The sequence below is a fragment of the Trachypithecus francoisi genome, unplaced genomic scaffold (assembly GCF_009764315.1).
Source record: "Trachypithecus francoisi isolate TF-2019V2 unplaced genomic scaffold, Tfra_2.0 Lachesis_group11, whole genome shotgun sequence".
In the NCBI taxonomy this organism is placed as follows: Eukaryota; Metazoa; Chordata; class Mammalia; order Primates; family Cercopithecidae; genus Trachypithecus; species Trachypithecus francoisi.
The window spans coordinates 124,160,138-124,169,565 of NW_022681456.1; the positions used below are offsets into that span (position 1 = coordinate 124,160,138).

At 47.7% G+C, this 9,428-nt stretch overlaps 1 pseudogene; it reads right to left on the reverse strand.

Moving 5' to 3' along the window:
• Positions 1–8,697: 8,697 nt before the first annotated feature.
• Positions 8,698–9,184, reverse strand: LOC117091115 (annotated as a pseudogene).
• Positions 9,185–9,428: the final 244 nt, after the last annotated feature.

Here is a 9,428-nt window from a genome sequence, read left to right on the forward strand (position 1 = left end):
ATGCCCTGCTTAGTTTTGTTTTGTTTTGTTTTATTTTGTTTGTAGAGACAGGATTTGGCTATGTTGGGTCATCTGGAACTCCTGGTTTCAAGTGATCCTCCTGCCTTGGCCTCCCAAACACTGGGATTATGGACATTAGCCACCACATCCTCACACCCGTCCCTCCATTTTAAAAAGTAATAATAATAATCACTCATAATTTACAGTTTGATATTAGTATGTTTCGGTTTCCGTAAGTGTAAAGTGCACATAATGCCAGTGGTTGCTTCTTAGAATCATAACAGGTGGCTGGGCGCGGTGGCTCACACCTGTAATCCCAGCACTTTGGGAGGCCAAAACGGGCGGATCACGGGGTCAGGAGATCGAGACCATCCTGGCTAACACGGTGAAACCCCATCTCTACTAAAAATACAAAAAATTAGCTGGGCGTGTTGGTGGGCGCCTATAGTCCCACCTACTTGGGAGGCTGAGGCAGCAGAATCAGTTGAACCCCGGAAGCGGAGTTTGCAGTGAGCCAAGATCAGATCGTGCCATTGTACTCCAGCCTGGACAACACCAGCAAAACTCTGTCTCAAAAAAAATAAAATAAAAAAATGTGGTACTTGAGGGCCAGGCGCAGTGACTCACGCATGTAATCCCAGTACTTTGGGACGTGGAGGTGGGAGGATCGAGAGATCAAGAGTTTGAAACCAGCCTGGACAGTGTGGTGAAACCCCATCTCTACTAAAAATACAAAAATTAGGCCGGGCGCGGTGGCTCAAGCCTGTAATCCCAGCACTTTGGGAGGCCGAGACGGGCGGATCACGAGGTCAGGAGATCGAGACCATCCTGGCTAACATGGTGAAACCCCGTCTCTACTAAAAATACAAAAAACTAGCCGGGCGAGGTGGCGGGCGCCTGTAGTCCCAGCTACTCGGGAGGCTGAGGCAGGAGAATGGCGTGAACCGGGAGGCGGAGCTTGCAGTGAGCCGAGATTGCGCCACTGCACTCCAGTCTGGGCAACAGAGCGAGACTCCGCCTCAAAAAAAAAAATAAAAAATAAAAAATAAAAAAATAAAAAAAATAAAAATACAAAAATTAGCCGGGTGTGGTGGTGGGCGCCTGTACGTGGGAGGCTGAAGCAGGAGAATCGCTTGAAACTGGGAGGTGAAGGTTGTGGTGAGCTGAGATCGCACCACTGCACTCCAGCCTGTGTGACAGAGCGAGAATTCATCAAGAAAGAAAGAAAGAGAGAAAGAAAGAGAGAGAGAGAGATAGAGGGAAAGAGGGAGGGAGGGAGGGAGGGAGGGAGGAAGGAAGGAAGGAAGGAAGGAAGGAAGGAAGGATGGATGGATGGATTATGCCTGTAATCCCAGCTACTCGGGAGGCTAAGGCAGGAGAATCGCATGAACCTGGGAGGCAGAGGTTACGGTGAGCTGAAATCGCACCATTGCACTCCAGCCTGAGCAACAAGAGGGAAACTCTATCTCAAAAAATATATATATATTAAATGTCCCATGAATAATGTAAGGTATCAAACCCTACTAAATTATACACTTTATTTTTATTTATTTATGGTTTTTTTTTTTTTTGAGACGGAGTCTCGCTCTGTGTCCCAGGCTGGAGTGCAATGGCCGGATCTCAGCTCACTGCAAGCTCCGCCTCCCAGGTTTACGCCATTCTCCTGCCTCAGCCTCCCGGGTAGCTGGGACTACAGGCACCCACCACCTCGCTCGGCTAGGTTTTTTTTGTATTTTTTAGTAGAGACGGAGTTTCACCGGGTTAGGCAGGATGGTCTCGATCTCCTGACCTCATGATCCGCCCGTCTCGGCCTCCCAAAGTGCTGGGATTACAGGCTTGAGCCACCGCGCCCGGCCGACTCTCTGCGTCCTTCACCTCCTGGGCTCAAATAATCCTCCCACCTCAGCCTCCTGAGTAACTGGGACCACAGGCATGTACCACCACGCCCTGCTAATTTTTAAAAAAATTGTTCTAGAGACAGGGTCTCACTATATTGCCCAGGCTGGTCTCGAACTCCTGGCCTCAACTAACTCACCCACCTCTGCCTCTGAAAGTGCTAGGGTTACAGCAGAGAGCCACCATGCCAAGGCTACTTCTATCTCTTACATCTAGGATACCCCTCTCTCCTCATTGGCCACTCCTTCTTAGTCTTCCTTGATCCTCTCCTTCAAGCCTACAGGTGGCATACCCCAGTCTTCTTCCTGTTTTTTTGTTTTTGTTTTGAGACAAGGTCTGGCTCTGACACCCAGGCTGGCATGCAGTGGCATGATCAGAGCTCACTGTAACCTCCAACCCTGGGCTCAAGTGATCCTCCTCTCTCAGCCTCCTGAATAGCTAGTACTACAGGCATGCATGACTATGCCTGGCTAATTTTTTGTAGTGACAGGGCCTCTCTATGTTTTCTCTGTTACCCAGACTAGTCTCAAACTCCTGGCTTGGAGCCATCCTCCCACCTCATCTTGGCTCTGTTATTCTAGAGACAGGATCTTGCTTTGTCACCCATGCTGGACTGCAGTGGTATAATCTAGGGTCAACGCAGCCTCAACCTCCTCTTTTTTGAGACAGAGTTTCACCCTTGTTGCCCAGGCTGGAGTGCAACGGCAGGATCTCAGCTCACTACAACCTCTGCCTCCCGAATTCAAGCCATTCTCTCACCTCAGCCTCTTGAATAGTTGGGACGATAGGCGTGCGCCACCAGGCCCAGCTATTTAATTTTTTATAGAGATGAGGTCTCATAGCCTGGGCAACATGGCAAAACCCTGTCTCCACAAAAAGTACAAAAAAACAGCTGTGTGTGGTGGCGTGTGCCTGTGGTCCCAGCTACTTGGGAGGCTGAGGTGGGAGAATCATCTGAGCCTGCAGAGGTCAAGGCTGCAGTGTGCCGTGATTGTGCCACTGCCCTTAACCCCGAGTGACAGAGTGAAAGACTGTCTCAAGAAAAAAAGAAGGAAAAAAAAAGAAAAAAGAGAGTACATCAGGAAAGAAGGAATGACCATTCCTTCTTTCCTTCCAATGATTTGGAACATCATTGTTCCAAATGATGCTGAGGAATAGTTACATGATGACTGAGAAGCCAAGAAATGTGAAACAGCTGGAATGGTGGGGAATGCTTTAAGGAAGGGAGGTAGGGCCAGGCGCGGTGGCTCACACCTGTAATCCCAGCACTTTGGGAGGCCCAGGTGGGTGGATCACCTGAGGTCAGGAGTTCGAGACCAGCCTGACCAACATGGTGAAACCCTGTCTCTACTAAAAATACAAAATTAGCCAGGTGCGGTAGTGCATGCCTGTAATCCCAGTCACTTGGGAGCCTGAGGCACGAGAATCCCTTGATCCCGGGAAGTGGAGGTTGCACTGAGCTGAGATCATGCCATTGCACTCTAGCCTGGGCAACTAGAGTGAAATTATCTCAAAGAAAAAAAAAAGGTAAGGCAAGTAGAATATATACAGATACAGATGAGCCGGTTGGTATAACTGGTCCTGGGAGGATGAAGAGTTTTTCTTTGCTTTGCTTCAATTCTATAAAAGATATAAAAGAGGTCATCAGCCAAGAGTGAAAAGAGAAGAGAGGTTGAATATTGGAAGAGAGAAAAGGGGTGGAAGTGGAGAATGAATGGCTTCGGGAAATGTACTAGGTTTGTAAGGCAATAGTGAGGGTTCACTTGAGGGTTGTGATCATAAATTTAACATGAAACCAGCCAGTGTTGTGGTGTTTTATGTTTAACTGCTCAGGTGAAATGTGAAATGAGTGGAGAGTTTAAAAAGGGCTGTGGCTTTGCAAGGTGAATTTGAAGAAATAATATAAGGAAGGAAGGAATTGTCATGTTAGATAATAGAATATAAACTTCTGTCATAGGGAGTGGAAGGTGAAAGACAGATTGAAAAATTGGAATGGGAATACCAGAGATAGTGAACTGGAAAGTTAAGGACGGAAAAGTGTCAATTGGATTTGGCAATATAAAAGTCATTGATTCATTGATTACCTTTGCCAGAACAGTTTCAGTACAAAGGTGGAGTCAATGTTAGCTTTCCTTTTTTTTTTTTTTTTGAGACAAAGTCTCACTCTGTTGCCGAGGCTGGAGTGCAGTGGCATGATCTTGGCTCACTGCAACCTCTGCCTCCTGGGTTCAAGTGATTCTCCTGCCTCAGCCTCCTGAATAGCTGGGACTACAGGCACGCACCACCATGCCCAGCTAATTTTTGTATTCTTAGTAGAGGCAGGGTTTCACTATGTTGGCCAGGCTGGTCTTGAACTCCTGACCTCGTGATCCGCTGCCTGGGTCTCCCAAAGTGCTGGGATTACAGGCGTGAGCCACTGCGCCCAGCCCAATGTTAGCTTTCAATGGATTTAAGTAAACAAGATGTGAGAAAGCAGGGATTGTGAATGTAAATTTGTGGTTCCTACCTTGGTTACACATCATCATCAATTGGGGAAGTTTTTGTTTTGTTTTTTTTAATTATGCTTTAAGTTCTAGGGTACATGTGCACAACGTGCAGGTTTGTTACATACGTATACATGTGCCATGTGATGTGCCGCACACATTAACTTGTCATTTACATTAGGTGTATCTCCTAATGCTATCCCTCCACCCTCCCCACACCCCCCTCCCTGACAGGCCCCAGTGTGTGATGTTCCCCTTCCTGTGTCCAAGTGTTCTCATTGTTCAATTCCCACCTGTGAGTGAGAGGAAGTTTTTTGTTGTTGTTGTTTGTTTTTTTAAACTTCTCAGGTGATTCTGATATAGCCAAACCTACTGTCTACTTGTTGGGGACATCTGGTAGACAAAAGGTCTTCTTTCAAGAAACTTAGCTGATATAGTCAATGATTATTAGAATTATGATACAGTAAAAAACAATTTCACATATTATTAGTGAGAGAATAAGTTGTGAAATCCATTTTATAGTGCTACATGGAAAATTATTTTTTAAAATTATATGCTTTAACTCTATAATTCCACATCTAGGGATTTTATTTATATATGTATGTATTTTTCTTTTTATTTTTTTTTGAGATGGAGTCTTGCACTGTCACCCAGGCTGGATGGAGTGCAGTGGCGTGATCTCGGCTCACTGCAACCTCTGCCTTCCAGGTTCAAGTGATTCTCCTGCCTCAGCTTCTCAAGTAGCTAGGATTACAGGCACCCGCCACTACACCCAGCCAATTTTTTGTATTTTTAGTAGAGATGGCGTTTCACCATGTTGGCCAGGCTGGTCTTGAACTCCTGACCTTGTGATTCACCCGCCTCAGCCTCCAAAGTGCTGGGATTACAGGCGTGAGCCACCATGCCTGGCCTATTTATGTATGTATTTTTGAGACAGGGTCTCGCTCTGTCACCCAGGCTAGAGTGCAGTGGTGGTGAAATCAGGGCCAACTGTAGCCTCCACCTCTCAGGCTCAAGGGATCCTCCCACCTCAGCCTCCCAAGTACTGGGGACCACAGACATACGTCACCATGGCTGGATTATTTGTTTTTGGAGAGACTGGGTCTCACTAGTTGCCCAGGCTGGTCTCAAACTCCTGGCCTCAAGCGATCTTCCTGCCTTGGCCTCCCAAAATACTGGGATTAAAGGCAGGAGCCACTGTGCCTGGCCTAATAGAGCCTTTAATACAAAACTACTATTCTGAATTATCAAATATGTGTAACAGAAACCCTGACCTCATCTTTGACTCCATCTCATCGCTGAGGCATCAACACAGTCAACAAGAAAACCTGATTTGGGCCGGGCGCGGTGGCTCAAGCCTATAATCCCAGCACTTTGGGAGGCCGAGACGGGCGGATCACGAGGTCAGGAGATCGAGACCATCCTGGCTAATACGGTGAAACCCCGTCTCTACTAAAGAATACAAAAAAAAACTAGCCGGGCGACGAGGCGGGCGCCTGTAGTCCCAGCTACTTGGGAGGCGGAGGCAGGAGAATGACGTGAACCTGGGAGGCAGAGCTTGCAGTGAGCTGAGATCCGGCCACCGCACTCCAGCCTGGGCGACAGAGCCAGACTCCGTCTCAAAATAAAAAATAAAAAAAAAAAAGAAAACCTGATTTGAGGCCGGGCATGGTGGCTCACGCATGTAATCCTAGTGTTTTGGGAGGCCAAAGCGAGCATACAATTTGAATCCAGGAGTTTGAGACCAGTCTGGGCTACATGGCAAAACCCCGTCTCTCCAAAAAATACAAAAATTAGCCAGATGAGGTGGCACGTGCCTGTGGTCCCAGCTACTCAGGAGGCTGAGGTGGGAGGATTGTTTGAGCCTGGGAGGTCAAGGCTGCAGTGAGCCATGATTGTGTCACTGCACTCCAGCCTCGGGTACAGAGTGAGACCCTGTCTCAAATAAAAAAGTAATAATAATAATAATAAGCCTTATTTTGTCTTTCTTTTCTGATTTTTATTTATCTTATTTTATTTCGAGATGGAGTCTCACAGTATCACCCAGGCTGGAGTACAGTGGCGCAATCTCGGCTCACTGCAACCTCCATCTCCTAGGTTCAAGCGATTCTCCTGCCTCAGCCTCCAGAATAGCTGGGATTACAGGTATGCGCCACCATGCCTGGATAATTTTTGTATTTTTAGTAGAGACAGGGTTTCACCATGTTGGCCTGGCTGGTCTCAAACTCCTGACCTCAAGTGATCCACCCGCCTCGGCCTCCCAAAGTGCTGGGATTACAGGCGTGAGCCACCCGCACCCGGCTCTTTTTTTATTTTTATTTCTACTTTTTTTTGAGACTGAGTTTTGCTCTCGTTGCCAGGGTGGAATGCAGTGGCACAATCTCGGCTCACTGCAACCCCTGCCTCCTGGGTTCAAGCGATTCTTCTGCCTCAGCCTCTTGAGTAGCTGGGGCTACAGGCATGCGCCACCACACCCAGCTAATTTTTAGTAGAGATGGGGTTTCACCGTGTTGGCCAGGATGGTCTCAATCTCTTCATCTCATGATCCATCCCCCATCGGCCTCCCAAAGTGCTGGGATTACAGACCTGAGCCACCACGCCCGGCTTTTTTTTTTTTTTTTTGAGACTGAGTCTCACTCTGTTGCCCAGGCTAGAGTGCAGTGGTGCAATCTCAGCTCACTGCAATCTCCGCCTTCTGGATTCAAGTGATTCTCCTGCCTCAGCCTCCCGAGTAGCTGGGACTACAAGTGTGAGCCACCATGCCCGGCTAATTTTTGTATTTTCAGTAGAGGCGGGGTTTCACCATGTTGGCCAGGCTGGCCTTGAACTCCTGGCCTCATGCCTTGGCCTCCCAAAGTGCTGGGATTACAGGCAGGAGCCACTGTGCCTGGCCTCTGGTTTTTAAAAAACTGAAGTTTACCAACCACACTGGTATAGGAGCATTTGGATACTCACAAAAGGCGTACATTGTTGACAGGTGTGCAAAAGGACAAATGGGCAAGAGAATGGAGGGAATCGAGGGTATTGGTGAGATAGTGATTCAGGTTATTAATCACCTAGTCCAGACTTTAGAAAACTGAATGAGGCCAGAAGGGTCCTACTAGATCAGAACAAACGGTGGCATCAAAGCCTAAACTCTCTATAAGGTGGCACTGAAGTATGAAATAGCCAAAATAACAGAAAAGTTAGGGAAGGGAATTTTGGAGTTTGAGATTTCTGGTGGGAAATATACCAGATAACAAGGTCTAGATGTTGGCTGTAAAGGGGTGAAGGTCAGTGAGCCTCACAAAGTTCAAGAACTCTAAGACTTGGGTGGGTGTCAGATGGTTTCTCATATGAATTATGAAAGCCATTTCAATATCAAAATATTTGATGAAATCTGGGGAGTGACCAGGGTAGTGGCAGATAATTATGATCTGAAGTTCCTTTGTCAATCATTTTCCATACTCTTATTTGACCTCTAACTTATTATATCTGTCATTCTCATGTCCATTGGTGTCATCTTCTTGTCTTCACTTCCCTCTTTGTCCCATTTATCAAATTGCTCTTTTTTTTTTTTGAGCCTGAGTCTGGCTCTGTCACCCAGGCTGGAGTGCAGTGGCCGGATCTCAGCTCACTGCAAGCTCCGCCTCCCGGGTTTACGCCATTCTCCAGTCTCAGCCTCCCGAGTAGCTGGGACTACAGGCCGCCCGCCACCTCGCCCGGCTAGTTTTTTGTATTTTTTAGTAGAGACGGGGTTTCACCGTGTTAGCCAGGATGGTCTCGATCTCCTGACCTCGTGATCCGCCCGTCTCGGCCTCCCAAAGTGCTGGGATTACAGGCTTGAGCCACCGCGCCCGGCCAGTTTTATTTTTATATTAAGCTACTTTGCCTCAGTGGTTACATAGTAAGGGGTAGAGGGGTAGATGAGGACAAGAACACCCTGAGAAAGTATTTTATAGCACAAGCTTTATGAGGAATAGGAGAACACATTTTTTTCACATTATACTAAGTCCAGCAGAGCCCAGGCTCTGGGGCTGTTGCTCTTTTTTTTGAGGCGGAGTCTCGCTCTGTCGCCCAGGCTGGAGTGCAGTGGCCGGATCTCAGCTCACTGGCAAGCTCCGCCTCCCGGGTTCCCGCCATTCTCCTGCCTCAGCCTCCAGAGTAGCTGGGACTACAGGCGCCCGCCACCTCGCCCGGCTAGTTTTTTGTATTTTTAGTAGAGACGGGGTTTCACTGTGTTCGCCAGGATGGTCTCGATCTCCTGACCTTGTGATCCGCCCGTCTCGGCTTCCCAAAGTGCTGGGATTACAGGCTTGAGCCACCGCGCCCGGCCGGGGCTGTTGCTCTTAATCCTCAGTGGAGGCTTCAGGCTTTACCACTTAGCATGTTCTCCAGGGCTCTGGTTACCTGATCAGCACTGAAGTTGTTCAAAGGGACATTCTTCTCTTGGCCAACTGCGTAGAGGGCCCAGAGCTTGGGCTGCACATCGGATCATTCGCAGATTAGGATGGGTAGGTCGGGATTCGCCTTCTTAGCTCCACATAGCGTTTCTCAATGAAGTCCCTGACGCCCTGGCTGCCTGGCGAGCGCTGACGTAAGTGGATGCGAATCTCACGCAGGCCCAGCTTTGCCCCGATTCCTCGACTCGCTGCGGCCGCCGCCATCTTGGCTAATCCCGCAGTCCCCCGTTCCAGGTCTTCGGGCCAAGTTCTCCGGCCTCTACTTCCTTTTATTTTACAAGAAACACTTTCTTACCTCGTATGTTTTTTTTCTTATGCTTTCTCTTGGACATTTCTTTATTATATTTCTTCCTCTTTTTACAAAACCATTGACTTATCTGCAAAAAATGAGGTGTGGGAGGTGATTAATACAGTAATAAAAATATTGGTCTATGTGAGTAATAGTACCATACAAGTGACTCTATCAGTGAAGAAATGTCTATTAATGTCGTCATACCTGTTTATGTGTCATGTCAAATTCAAATGAGAGTGATAGACTCTCTTGTATTGTGGGGCACCTGTTTAACTTAAACTTTGCCCAGAGAGTATCCATGAGGGATTTGCTGAC